General features: G+C 40.2%; 1 long non-coding RNA gene across 1 annotated transcript in view; it reads left to right on the top strand.

The window, feature by feature from the left end:
* Positions 1–9,633, top strand: part of LOC144324634 (uncharacterized) — a 39,322-nt gene extending 29,689 nt beyond the window's left edge. The window contains exons 4-5 of the long non-coding RNA XR_013390065.1: positions 6,708–6,772; positions 9,114–9,633. This is a non-coding gene — a long non-coding RNA (uncharacterized LOC144324634). The remainder of the gene's footprint in view (positions 1–6,707; positions 6,773–9,113) is intronic.
* The last annotated feature ends 2,435 nt before the right edge of the window (positions 9,634–12,068 follow it).

Raw genomic sequence — 12,068 nt, 5'->3', positions numbered from 1 at the left:
CTCTCCAGATAATTCTGCTGCACATTAACATTTAAGAGCCATTGCTAGAAATCACTCTTAATGTTTTCCAAATCTTGCAAGAATTACTGTGTTTGTCTATGCATGGGGAATGGATACAGATTCTCACGTACTACCCCAAGCTCCAATTGAAACAGAATCTCTGGGAAGTGGGTTTGAATTTTTTTTGTAATGAGTTTATTCCTCCAGGTGATGCTTATCATCCATCAAAGGAATTTGGAAGCCACTGGACTATGCTTCTATTCACAGGCTTGTGCCAGGTTGACAGAATACAAAGCACCTAGAAAGCTTATTATAAACCAAGATTTCTAGGCTCCACCTCTGGAGATGCTGATGTTGTTAGTCTGGGCTTTCCCAGTGATTCTGAAGAGTAGCCTGTTTTGGGAAGCAGTGCTATACCTATGTGATTCTCAAACAGCAATGTGCATGCAAAGTCTCTGGAGATCTTATGAAAATGCAAGTTCTGGGGTGCCTGGGTAGCTCAGACAGTTGACCAGCCAACTCTTGGTTTTGGCTCAGGTCATGATCTTGGGATTGTGAGATTGAGCCCCATGTCTGACTCTGCGCTTGGTGGGGAACCTACTTGAGATTCTTGCTCTCTCTATGCCCCTCCCCCTGTTCTCTCTCTCTCTCTCTCTCTCTCAAATAAATGTATAAATCTTTTTTAAAAATGCAAGTTCTGAGTCAGTGGTCTGGAGTAGGGCTGAGATTCTGCATATCTGATGAACTCTCATATGATGTTTCCCTGGCTGGCCTATTAACAACACTCGGAGCAGTCAATATTGGCTGCACAGTAAAACCAAATGGGGAAACAGTCTCAGGAGTGAGACTCAGGCACCAGGAGGTCTCACCACACAACCAAGATCACTGGTTCATCTGCCCACTGCTTAGCCACATGACTGGAGCAGTGTTTTTATAGGAAATGCAACATAAGCCATCTGATTAGAACTCTACCAAAATTGGCCTTGACATGTCACTCACTCCTCAGCATGACTTTGTAGCTCTAGCACTTTTCTGGGGGTCTGAGGATGCCTAGAGGCCCACTAAATACCCTCGAGAGACCTTGTTCTATTGAATTCCTGTTGAACCACCTCGTTGTCAGTTTTCAGGGGCTTCCTGCTGAGGAAGAGGTGTAATGATAACCCAGAATATCCCATGTGCCCAGCAGCTGGGAAAGCGAATGCTAAGAGATAATGGTCTTCAATGACTGATGGAATTTCCATAAGGTAAATGTGTTTTTACCTCGGGGGTGAGTGTGAGAGTATGATTGGGTTCCACCAGCTAAGAAAAAACAAAATAAAAAACAAGACACCAAAACTCCCCTAGTGGTCAGATCTGCTTATTTTTCATCTTTCTTCTCTAGGGTTTCATGACTGATTATACGGGTAAGGGAGATGATACTGTTGTTGTTGATGAGAAGGCAGATTTGGATGGGTTATAATTACAATTCACCCTTCACCAGATGGCTTCATCCCGTTGCCAGGCATTTGATGAGCTATTTCACGAAGACTGTATGGGGATGGGTTAATGTCTGAAAGCCTGTGGATTTGAATGGACCAACGTGAAGGTGCTTAACAGATCCTGGGATGCTTGACTCATTTTTGCTTAGCGGATGAATAACCTAGTACATAATAAAATCTAAGAGAGCTATTCCAGGAGAAAACTATCTCATACGCAAGGACTATGTGGGTTTCAGGCAAGCAAGGATGATAGCAGAACTGAGCAAATTTATAATAACAGGCCTGAAACCATTTTATCATGAGGTCATGGATGCAAGTTTTCAAAAACCATCTATCCAAAATGCATCATAATAAGTCAATCATAAAATTCTCCTGGCTGATCAACATTTCAATCTGCCTATGCTCTGTAATTATCCATAGCAAAACATCCTCTGTATAATGGATGGCTGTTGTCTTCAACCATGTCTTAGTATATAAACAAAATGTATTTCTAAGAAATATTCGAACATCTAAAGCCTGGGTCATGTTAGCAATAGAAGCTCTATGGTGAGCCAGAGACTGTTTGTAATTATCATGATGTAAAGTCTTATGCCCAGGCAGAGGTTTGCAGGTTAACAAGGGAAGGCAGCAGAATGCCCATGGGAAAAAAATTCTTGATATCATCTACAAGTGCACATCTGGTTTCAAATGAACAATAATTCTAATAGGCAAAGGTGGGCCTAATGGACATGCATCACATGTATACATATATAATTATAATGTCATATAATATCATATTATGATATAATATAGAATAACATATATAATTTATACATTGATAATATATGTATAATATACCATGCACCTTTAGTTAAACAACAAATTTGATGAGTTCAAAGGTTTTTGAACAGAGAGGTCTAAAAGATAAAATGGATAACCAATTGGCTGAACTTTATAAAAACATTTATATAAACTTTATGTAAACATTTAGCAGATGATGATAGAGACACTCCAGACCAAAGAAAACAAAATTTAAATGCGAGTCTTGCTTTATTGCATAGTAGTAGATCAATGCTGCTTTCTTCATCTTGTCTCACCATGATATTTTAATACCCTAGGAGATATATAACAAGGGAAATATCTAGCAAAGACAACTGAATATAAAGATAAGAAAAACAGTCTGGGGAATTTCCAATGAATGGGGAATTTCCAATGACTGCCTTATCAGTGGGTATTAAATTGAGAAACACAATATTGGACTGCACCTACCTTGCCCTACCTCATCCCCAACATTAGCCCCTATGGGCAGATACCCACGGAACCCAACACCTACCATGTGATGGGAACTTCCTTTTGAGTGGTTGGGTCTGCTGCTCCCTGTATCAACCACAGAGCAGTGTGTCTCTTTCCATTCAGACTCAACTTTGAGAAAAGGCACAGATGTGAGTGAGAACTGGCCAGGCCACACTGTGTTCTGGGATATGTGGTCACCCTAGAAAAAGCCTGGGAACTGTGAAGACTGGGGTACCACAAACATAAACATGAGAGCTGCAGATTAGAGGTGACTCCTTTCTGTCTTCAGAGAGCAGATGAAAAAGCTTATTTCAGTTCAGCAAGTCCTTCAGGAGATGTCTGGCCAAGCCCAAGAACTTGGGGCGGGAGCAGTCAGATATGCCTCTAAGTCCAAGTTGGAAGAGGGGAGCTAGCAGCACCCAGTAGCCAGGTACTCCCAAAGTGATAACCTCTTAAAATTCTGTGGATAGATCTCAGGCCTGGATAGCTCCTCTCTAAAGTATTAGTTGACTAAAAAATAATAATGTAATAAAATTTACAAACAAAGGCCCTAAGGAAAAATTCAAGTGAAGCAAAATATTTGAAGACTCAGAAAGGGTATACATTTGCAAATTAGTTGCTATAGGAAATAGAATTAAAAAAGAAAAGACACTTCTCTGAGCATTCATTGACAAACCAAAAGCTCTCAGGGGTCAGAACACTGTGCTTCATCTCTTAACATCAGCACTGATTTAACACTCTGAGGGAGCCTAGAGGCCCCTGCTGGGCTCCTGTGAGTAGACCTGTCTACCCCAGAAGCTGGCAGACAGAAAGAAGGCAGCAGCCAGCAGGGAAATCAGATGCAGTTGTGGGGAGCCAGGGACAGTAAAAGCAGAGGAAGGAGGCTGAGATGTTTACCCAGGAAGCAATTTCTTATCTCCTCACACTTGTCATACTTTTTGATACATTTTTATTGACCTTGGATCGCATAGAATATTAAACTTCCCGAATCTATTTTTGAATGGTTTCTTTTTTTTTTTAATTTATTTTTTATTGGTGTTCAATTTATTTTTTTTTAATTTATTTTTTTATTGGTGTTCAATTTACTATCATACAGAATAACACCCAGTGCCCGTCACCCATTCACTCCCACCCCCCGCCCTCCTCCCCTTCTACCACCCCTAGTTCGTTTCCCAGAGTTAGCAGTCTTTACGTTCTAACTCTGGGAATGGTTTCGTATCTGGAGATTCCTTATGCTATTACGTTGGTATGTAGCATTAGCATTTCCTCCATTCGTCTTTTCTCAGGGATAGATTTAAGAATAAATTAACACTCATTCATTTCTGGCACTAAGGGTGAGACAATAGTATTATTATTTCTTTATGATTTATTAAGGATTGCACCAGGTTTTTAAAATAAGGATTCGCATGTAGGTCTCACAACAACCCACTGGTAGGTGTGAAAATCCCTACCTTGTGGCTTACGCAACTGGGTTCCAGGAAAATTATGTAACTTGATTAAGGTCATATGGAGAAGTCCAGATTTGAACTCAGGTGTACTTTACTCCAAGCCCTTTCTGCCATAACCATGCTCTCTCGAAAGAACACACTGCCAGGAGTTGATGGTTTTCTCTACAGCTCCCCTATCTTCTGATTAAATTGGTCTGTTGGGCAGAATTATGGTTCTCAGTCATTTCCCTTGATGGTTCCCTTCTCTAACTCTCTTGGGTCAGTTTGCTGCACCTCCTTGAGCCTGAATTTTACTTTGACTCTGAAATTTACTTTTCCCTTGGCACACATTCTCTCTTTTGGGCTAGTGGTTGGTGATTGTCAGCCAATTATTAGCTAATTACTGCCTAGAAATTCACTAGGTAAAGAGAGGAGGAACCTTAGGTAATATTAAGGAGAGAATAATTTACCCTTACTTTTCAATCTCTGTCACAAAAAAAAAAAAAAAACTAAAAAAAAAAAAAAATCATTACCCAAACCAGTATTACTTACCTTGATAAGTTACCTCATTCACTAGATGTGATCTCAAATGATTTTCTAAGAAAATCAAATCTACTTTCAAAGGGCAAAAATTTGATTTAATTCAGATATTCAAAAGAATGAGCTGTAGGTTCTAAAGGCAATTTGAAGTTAGTCCAAAAATAAAGTCTGAGATGGTTGGAATAAATATGAATTTTTTCACAGTGAGTATTTTGAAAGTGAACATTCTTCTGCATACAGATTTTCTGTATGTTATTAAAAACTTGGTCATTTTATTTCCAATAAATACTGTTTTATGCCTAAGTTGGACAGAGTTGTCTTATGTAACTTAAATTTTAAAATACTAATTAATACAAAATTTCAAACCTGAAGTGAGGTGTTCAAATAACAGAACTTAAAATATTATCTTAAACATAAAACTTGGTTTACTCATGCTTGGAAGGAAGCATGCACTGTAGTTCATTCTGTCCTGGCTCAGACCCATTTAATGCATTACACACAAAAAAATGGTTAAACAGTAACTGTTTATTAGGATTGAGATCATATACCTTACATGGAACTTCAGGGGACTTAGCAGAAAATGTCAGATTATTCAAGGATATTGGCTACCTCTTGTAGTTCTCAGCAAGGGTGATACTCAAAATATGGTTTACAACTGGGTAAATCCCAAGGGCCCTCCAATCATGGCGGATGCCAGGTGTGGACCTGAGCTCTGAAATCCTGCTGCCCCTTTAGTTGTTGGTTGTAGTGTCCTCTAGGATGCCCTGGGGAAGGGAGAAGGGTAGCGAAGGGATTGGAAAGAGGCAAAAGGCTGTAGTTCTTTCAGTTTTGGTCCTACAGCGACTGACTAAATTATTACTCTTGAAGGATCAAGAAGATCCTTCAAGAAAAGGCTCTTGTCCAAGTTGACCTATGTAATAGAAGCAGAAAGAGAGCCAAATGCAGCTGATCTTTCTCCTGTGACCAGTAATCCAGGACCTATGAGGGTGAGTTGAATTCTCAGTGTGAGTAGAAGCAGGGTGATGATGGAAACCGAGTGAAGGATTGTCCTCACAAATGGGGAGAGTCTGCTCCCTGGCCCTTTTCCCACCACATAGGGCTCCTTTGTGCCTTTTCTTCCTGATACCTGATATAAGACTAGAATCTCTCTGCTCTACAGAAAAAAGGGAACTTAACCCCAACTCCCTAAACATGTCCTGCTGTGCATGTAACACCTATTAGAAGTGATCATTTTCCCACCATTAACTACTCCTCAGTGACACATTGGGATGGTGAAGAGAGGGCTCTGCCTCCCTGCCTGACCTATTGCCTTTAGGCTGTGCCATGGCAGTGTGGAGGCTGAAGTTTGGTCAAGTGGGCAGAGCCGCTAGGCCTGTTGCAAAGAGATGGAAACTGTAAGAGAATGAAGTTAGCCTAGAGTTAAAGATGATTTTTAAATATATTGCTTTGGTTACTGGCTAGAAATTTCTCCAGGAATTGAAAAGACTGGCAGCTAAATAGGGTTTTAGGGCAGTTAAGCTAACAAAGAAAATCTAGTTTAGAAAAAAGCCTATGATACTGAACTCCTAAAACAATTCCCAGGCTCCAAAATCACCAGGAAGGGGACTGCCAAAGCAGCAACTTGAAGAGAACTTATCCCTACACGCTTCTTAGCCATGGTCCTGCAGCTGAAACAGATATATGAAATCTCACAAGGAGGAGACCCAGGAAGCCACACTGGCCAACCAGTCACAGAAGCAGAGGACATGCTATGGATGAGGATGGGGTATCTTATGCATTTTCAGCTTCCCCCTTTATAGATGGGTGCTCCTGTTGTGGTTTTCCTGCTTTTCTTCTACTACTGATTATTCAGCATGTTGGGGATGCTTAAATTTATCAATTAGCTATAAATTGACAGGTTAAAAGAAGCCATAACAAGATTATATCCATTACCCAGGGGTCCTGGTCTTGAAGCTAGATTGGATATGATTTGGGGTGATCTTCCTTTCAGGAGGTGGTGGTGAATACATACATGATTTCACATGGAACAGTTACACTAGGAATGCTACACTGATTGTAAGTACTGGAATAGAGGATAATGTAATCCCTCAGCAACCACAAGGTGGAATGTAATAAACTATGGTAGTTATATTTATCAGCCCAGTAAATTTTCCTTCCTCCTTTTGTACTAAGAGCTTCTGCTCTGCTGGCTAACAAAGTGACCAGAGAGACATTTGTCCTTGATCACCCCTATCTAGTGTGGCTGTGCTTATCCTGTCCAGCCACTCTTGCCCCAGGCCTGGCCAATCATGAGCCCCCATTGCCCTGTGAAATGATTTGTTCTAGTGTGGTCACATGACCTAAGCAAACAAGGAGAGAAATAAGCTTTACCTGCTGATGGTAGTTTGCTGACGGTGGTGCCCAACACATGGAGAAGAGATAAAAACTGGACAATGACAATACCAGCAAGTGCTGAATACCTAGTTTTAGATCCCTAGGCTCCAGTTCTTAGTTTTCATAGCTTTTCTAAAGGTTTTGTGAGCTACTTCTGTATCTTTCTTTATATATATATACTCTATGTATTTGAATATCCATAGTTATATACCTATTATACATGTAATTTTCTATATAATATATGTTTAGTTTCCTTCACTTGCAACCAAAAATACCATGTAAATAAACTTGAATTCTATAACTAGTAATAGAACAATGAAAATGACTCCCAAAATGTGCAACCCTCCTGTAACATGTATTATTTAGATAAATCTGCCACTATATTTAGAAAAGTTATACACAGAATGCCATGAGAGAGTAAAAGCTGTGTAAAAGCTACTTTTCTATATGTGAAAAGTAGGAAAATATTTTAGAATTTATCTAGCAATTTATTAAAAGCACTTTTAAAAAAAGATTTTATTTATTTATTCATGAGAGACAGAGAGAGAGAGAGAGAGGCAGAGACACAGGCAGAGGGAGAAGCAGGCTCCATGCAGGGAGCCCAACGTGAGACTTGATCCCAGGTCTCCAGGATCAGGCCCTGGGCTGAAGGCGGCGCTAAACCGCTGAGCCACCCAGGCTGCCCCTAAAAGCACTTTCACACCTCAATTAATTTTCACCAAAAAAAGGAACCTAATACAAGTCAGCTAGTGATAATAATAATAGCAATTATTTATTAAGCACCTACTAAGTGCCAGGTGTTACTAGACACTTTGCATGTGTTATCTCTAACACAGTGGCTCTGCATTGTAAGGATTTGTGTCCTGGTTTACAAATAGAGAACTGAGGTTCAGTAATTTTACCAAGCTCACAGTCGGTGGGTGGCAGGGCAAGGTCTGAAGTCCAAATTTGATGCTTCTAAAATTTGTGTGCTTTACCCAATACCACATGGCATTTCCTCTCTACATACTGGGATCCCATCTTTTAAACAAGAAGCAAGAGTAATTACTTGCCCTGTTGGACCTGGCACCTTAGAAACAGAAAGATCTGGGAAGAGAAGGAGACTGAGACAGAACTCAGGACAATAGAAAGCACTGCACGTTGTAAGGAAATGTTCATTGATCCCTACAGCGGAGCAGCTTTTCAGTTTGCAAAGCTTTTCCATGCTGCTTCAGTACAAAGGCATCTGAGAACAGATTGTGTACAGCAAAGAGAGTTTTCTCTAGAAATCAGGAAAAGATAAAACTAAATAGTGGTGAGGGCCAGGAAGGGGGCAGTGCATAATCACAAGTGTGTGCTGTCTATGAGCAGCAGCTTCCTGGGGCAGGAGTGGCAGGACGGGCCAGCAGGGCCACAATAGACTGGGGCGATCAAGGGCAGATGCCTCCTGTCCTTAGCGGGAGCGCTGCCTTGATTGGTGCTGCCAAATGCTCACAGGGTCTGGAGGACCACCCGTGAGGCCTGCTGGCTGCTACTAATTATCTGCTGAGTTGTCTTGCCTGCTGCAGAGCAAAGAAAGGCTGCAAGGAGGCAGAGGGAGCAAGGCAGCTTCCCCCTTCCATTGGTGGCAAGCCAGGCAGCCTTTAACCAGAAATCCAAATGCCTTAGACTTGAGGAAGCTGCAAATTCTTTGCTAATTTCCTTACTTGCACTGCTCTGCACTTTGTTCTTGCTCAAAACTAATCTGAGAAGTGACATATACTTACATTTACATATTTACCAGCCTGATCACACCCTAAAGGCTGGGGAAATAAAGGCCCCCAAGATAAAGAGGCTTCCTCCTTTCTTCTGGATTATATCCAGAGTGTTATTAAGAAACTTGGCATCTCTGCCAAACCTTGCTTTTAGAAACAAGATGCACTTTGGCTAATTATTTTTACCTAATGAAAAATGTCTGCTTGAACCGGACTCATTTCCCCCAGGGGTTCTGGTCTCTCTAGGAAATAAAGGAAAACTCTTGACATTTTTTTTTTTCCTTTCACAGGCCGGAGATATATTTATTTTGCAATTGACACAAAAGGATCCCTTGTGACATTCTTGCTTGAGGACACATTTCCAGCTCTAACTGTGTTATTAGCCATACCCTTTGGAGAATTAGTAACACATAGCTAGGAAAGGAATAAAAACAATGATTCAATAAGTTGAGCTCAGGAAACATGACGGAGTCGGATATAAGAAGGAATATATAATGTTGGGCTCTGGACAAGATCATCAAGAGAAACTGGTAAGCTGGAGGGAAATCATACTCTGTCAGACCCAACCAGCCTCTGATGTCAGCACTGAGCCCCAAGAAATGACTGGCTTTGATGAGTAGTGGTGAATAAGCTCAGTGGAAGAATCCAGTGGCCTCAGCTTCCAGTTCAAAATGGCAGTGAACAGCAGTTTATGACTCTCAAACTTTGTTTTAAAAGACCCAAGAAGGAAACTTAGAGAAATATACAATAGCAGAAAATCCAAATCAGCAGGCAGATTAGTGCCAGAATCTTGAAGGAATTTTTACAAATTGCAAGGCAAATTACAATAAATTAGTTTTGAAAACAAAGCAGAAACAAAGACTTCATTTCATCAAACACACACACCCTGAAGATAGATAAGCAAATGCTTTGTACCACCCTCACTATCTGTCTCTGGTCTCAGAACCAGAGTCTGTAACCCATGAATGTGGATTTTGAGGTAGCTCAAGCACTCTTGTCCTTCCCACCCTTTACCCTCCCATCATGATACTCAACTTTCCATAGTCAGCAATTGCTAGAAAATGAGTAAGCACAAATGGGAGGGGTATTGGTTGGTTCAAATAATTCTGGGAAGCACAGCCCCATTCATACACCATCTTGTAAGAGATGGGCTCACCTCTAATAGATGGGCTCACCCATGAGTCTAGGGTGTCAGGGACCTACGTGGCAATTGAAGAAACCACTTTGGTTCAGTAGAAGCTACTTTAGTGATACGAGATCACTCTTTTATTGAGATTTAAAAATGTATTAACATAGAGGATGTTTTTTCTTTTGTGTGTTGTGTAGGTGTTATATTTCTCAAGTTTTACTAGCAGAAATTTGCCCATCTTAATACAATGAATTAAGTATCTTTCATCTGAGTATCTGTTTGAGGATATATTATATATAGCATGGGAACTGCTGTTTCTTGAAAGGGTTGAAAGGATAAAAGAAATTACTGGCTCAGAATTTTTGGTATGATTCTCAAATTTCAAAGATTTCTTCTATCACCATTACTCATGTAATTCAAATTTTAACTACTTCTTAGCTAATTATTATAATTTACACTTAATTATGATTCATCAAGTTTTTATATTTTATTAGTGTAGACTTGATACACAACGCGCCCTGCCTTGCTGAATTGTTTGGGAATGGTCCTTTGATTAATAGGCCCCTCAGTGCTGACGCTAATCTCCAGTAAATATCCATTTGGTTCAAATTAGTGTGTGAAAGAATTGAGATCTGGATCAGGATCTTACCTTCAAAGATACCTGCTGTTTTGGAATCCACTTGGTGTAAATCTAGAGTCAGGTGAGTGCTATGTTTAGTTCAATAGGCAGCCAGAAAACTCCTTGTTTTTTATTAAAGTTAATTCTTTATGGCTTCCCATTTTCTAGTCACTTCCAGGCATTGGTTTTTCTGACACTACTCAGCCCAGACATTCATGTGTGAAGTGGCCCCACTAGACAGAGGGTAAGCTGTGAGACAACCAGTGGGGAGGCAGTGAAGTCTCCCTTGTCATTTCCCCAGTCTCTAAATATCCAAGTGTCCTAAGCTTTAGTGCTCTCTCTCTCTGTTTCCTATTTACCCTCACTCCTCCATAAGTGATCTTATTCAGATCCATGGTTTAAATGCCATTTATACATCAATGATTCTCAAATTTTTACTTCTCTCCTTTACACTAATACCTCTTATGCCCAACTACTTTATTGACCTCTTCACTTTGATATCTAATAGATATCTCAAAATATGTCCAAAATGGAACCCTTTTTTTCCAGTTTTATTAGGGGCACTGGCCTCTTGTGCAGTTGAAAATCCATATATGACTTTTGACTCCCCCCAAAATTTAAGTGCTAATAGCTTACTATTGACTGGAAGCCTCACCAATAACATAAACAATTAATTAACACATATTTTGTTTATTATATGTGTAATATACTGTATTCTTACAAGAAAGTAAGCTAGAGAGAAGAAAATGTTATTGAAAAAATCTTAAGGAAAATAAACTTATAGTACTGTATCATATTTATTGAAAAAAACACATATAAGTGGATATGTGCAGTTCAAACCCATGTTGTTCAAGGGTTAACTGTAGATACAAAGAGAGGAGAGAGAGGGAGAGAGAGAAAGAGAAGGAAACGAGGAAAAAAAAAAACATGTTTTCTTTCCCTGTGATGAGAACTCCTATGATTTACTCTCTTAACTTTTTTTAAAAAATTTATTTATTTATTCATGAGGGACATAGAGAGAGAGGGGGGGAGGAGTGCAGAGACACAGAGAGAAGGAGAAGCAGGCTCCATGCAGGGAGCCTGACATGGGACTCAATCCCAGGATTCCAGGATCACACCCTGGACCAAAGGCAGGCACTAAACCGCTGAGCCACCCGGGGATCCCCTCTCTCTTAACTTTTCTACTCACATTCAGCAGTGTTGACGACAGTCACCATATTGTACGTTACAACCCTAGCACTTATTTATCTTACAACTGGAAGCTTTTGCCTTTTGACCATCTTCCTCCAACTAAACTCCTGATTCCCTTGCCCCAAGACTCCTACTCCCTGAGTTTTCTCTACCTCAGTAAATGGGAACTCCATTTTAAAAATTGCTCAGGACAAAAATCTTGGAGTTGTCCTTAACTCCATTGGTAAATCCAGCTGGCTCCTCCTTCACAACATACCCAGAATAAGATAATTTCTTACTACCTGTAAGTGGTGGCTCAAGCCACCA

The sequence above is a fragment of the Canis aureus genome, chromosome 12 (genome assembly GCF_053574225.1).
Source record: "Canis aureus isolate CA01 chromosome 12, VMU_Caureus_v.1.0, whole genome shotgun sequence".
Classification (NCBI taxonomy): Eukaryota; Metazoa; Chordata; class Mammalia; order Carnivora; family Canidae; genus Canis; species Canis aureus.
The sequence above is the reverse complement of the archived record's forward strand: the minus strand, read 5'-3'. Positions and strand labels throughout refer to the sequence as shown.